The 2,384-nt window shown below is 31.8% G+C and overlaps 1 long non-coding RNA gene across 1 annotated transcript; it reads left to right on the top strand.

Annotated features, from left to right (window-relative positions):
• Positions 1-399: 399 nt before the first annotated feature.
• Positions 400-2,099, top strand: LOC131657054 (uncharacterized). The gene is made up of 7 exons (XR_009300450.1): positions 400-536; positions 697-801; positions 972-1,061; positions 1,180-1,236; positions 1,349-1,432; positions 1,619-1,670; positions 1,837-2,099. It is a non-coding gene; the product is annotated as an uncharacterized LOC131657054 (long non-coding RNA).
• The last annotated feature ends 285 nt before the right edge of the window (positions 2,100-2,384 follow it).

The raw sequence follows: 2,384 nt of genomic DNA, 5'->3' as shown, positions 1-2,384 counted from the left end.
TTTTTCTCTACAAAAGGAATGAAAGAATAAAAAAAAACCATTCATTATTGAAACTAAACGGCTTAGGTCCCCAATTCAAATGGTCTGTCGTTATCCAAATAAGACAATGATCTAAAATGTCTCTATCACCAATAAATTGACCGACCAATTCCCATCTATTCACAATGTTACTAGATAAGAGAAATCGGTCTATTCTACTCATCCCATCCCCACCAAACCACGAGAACTTTTTCCCTTGCACGGAATGTCCACCAACGTTTTATCAATAAACTCCGAAAAAAGCTCCTTTCCTTTATGGTTCACCGTTAAAGCCCTTCCTTTCCTTTCACTACTATTTTTAATAGCATTAAAATCCCCTCCCAGGATCCATTCTCCATCTTTGAAAGACTCGTTCAAATCTAACAAGTCATTCCACAAACATTTCTTCTTGCTTAACTCACAAGACGAATAAATATTAACAAAGTAGTAAATATTACAGGATTTACATTAAAGAGGAGAAATAATGGAACAGGCAGAGGGAATATTTCATCATCATTGTAAGAAAATTACCTATGTTGGTTTCATCTTTTTTTTTTTTTTTTAAATTTACCCATCTCTATTATCAATGTACCTATCATTTCTAGCATGGATCTGTGCAAGTGGAAATTTATCCATCTTTTGCTTTTTGTAATTCATGATTTCTCTCCTTTGACATAGGAAGGATGCCTTTCCTTTACTGTAACTCAAACCATCGGTGCTTGGTGCTTCTTGACGTTGCGCGACTACCTCTACCGCAAATCATCTCCTTTCCCTTTTGAATCGGTTTGCAATCGTTTTCATTTTGGTTTTCTTTTGCGTTTTAGTTATCGCTTTCGTCTTCGTTATTTGAATCCAGTTTAGGGTTTGGAAAAACTGTTTATTTCGTTTATGAATGTAGCGGTGGCCGGAACAGAAAGGATCTCTGATTTAAGAAATTTGTTCCTAACTTGCAGATCTACTATTGGTAATAATGAATATAAAGAGAAAGGAAGAGATATGTTAGAGACATGGACATGAGTTTTCTTATTTTAAGTTACTAAAAGGTTGTTAATTTATTTTTCTTATGTTTTTAGAAGTTGTACTTAATGATTGACAACAATTTATTCTAGAAGACATTGCTAGAGTATAGGCATGTCTAATTTCTAACACTCTTATGTGAAGTGTTTGGCTCATGCTCATGGAAGATTATATTATGGATGCCATGACAGTAGTGTTCAGGTATCAAGTTTTTAGAAGTGTGATGTAGCCTAAATCCAACGTGATGCTATCTCAAATTGAGTATGTGATAGTATCTCAACATAATGATAATAATGTTATTGCAATATTTCAGGAGATACATTTGGCCACTGGAACTATCAGTAATATACAAAGTGTTCTAAAAGATTAATTGGGAAATCTAATCCTATTCATAAAGGTGTCTCACACATATACTCTATAGTGGTCTATGTAAAGTTCTAAACACCTAATTCTTGCAAGAAACATCCGGTTTCATGATATAACAAGTTTCAAAGCCTGGAATTTTTTTGAGCTTCTTGATGTTAATTTGATTGATGTCTTACCATAGTTAACTCACTGTTTTGCCAAACAACAAAATTTGCAGTCTGTTTTACAAGAAATCAAGCTAATGACAAATGCATTAAGAATATTTGAAGGTAATTGGGTGTTTATATTTAATATATTGGTCTGACATGAGAGACTACTATTGCTTTGAATATTCTGTTGTGGTTTTCATTTATGGCTTGCCAATGGCTACTATTTTTCTAGCTAACTAATTGTATATTTTTAGTTCTGCACTAACTGCATTATACTTTTGTACAGAGCTGCAAATACTGGTTGGGGTGAGAAGGACAATTCAAAATGGGATAAAATTTAAAACCCTTATAAGAAGTATATTGATTTAAATATCCATGGTCCTGTTGCTAAGATCCCTGGAAACCTCTATCTTTTTATCTATGAATTTGGCATTTAGTTTTAGAATTTATAGGTTCAACCAATGTAAAACAAACTTTCTGTAATGATTAGATTAGAAAAACAATTGATTTAACCAATTAATCAATGTGTTCAGTTATCGATTGTTGGAATATAAGGTTTAATACTAAAACTTAATTGTTTATTTTGTTGATGTATTTTGAAAAGATTAATAAAACTGCAAGATTCATTGAATCAACTACTGTAACACTAGACTAATGAAACAAGATTGGCCTTGTCTTGAATTAGTGATTTATTACTTCTTCTTTTTTTTCTTCTATTGAGTTATAATGATTATAAACTGTTTTAGAGTTAGGCCAAAACAATGTTTAAGAATTCAACTTTTTGTATCTATTATATGTTAACTACGTATTCTAAAGATGTCTTTGAATGAAAAT

Source organism: Vicia villosa, linkage group LG3 (assembly GCF_029867415.1).
Source record: "Vicia villosa cultivar HV-30 ecotype Madison, WI linkage group LG3, Vvil1.0, whole genome shotgun sequence".
In the NCBI taxonomy this organism is placed as follows: Eukaryota; Viridiplantae; Streptophyta; class Magnoliopsida; order Fabales; family Fabaceae; genus Vicia; species Vicia villosa.
Note: the sequence above shows the minus strand (reverse complement) of the source record. Positions and strands in the feature narration are given on the sequence as shown.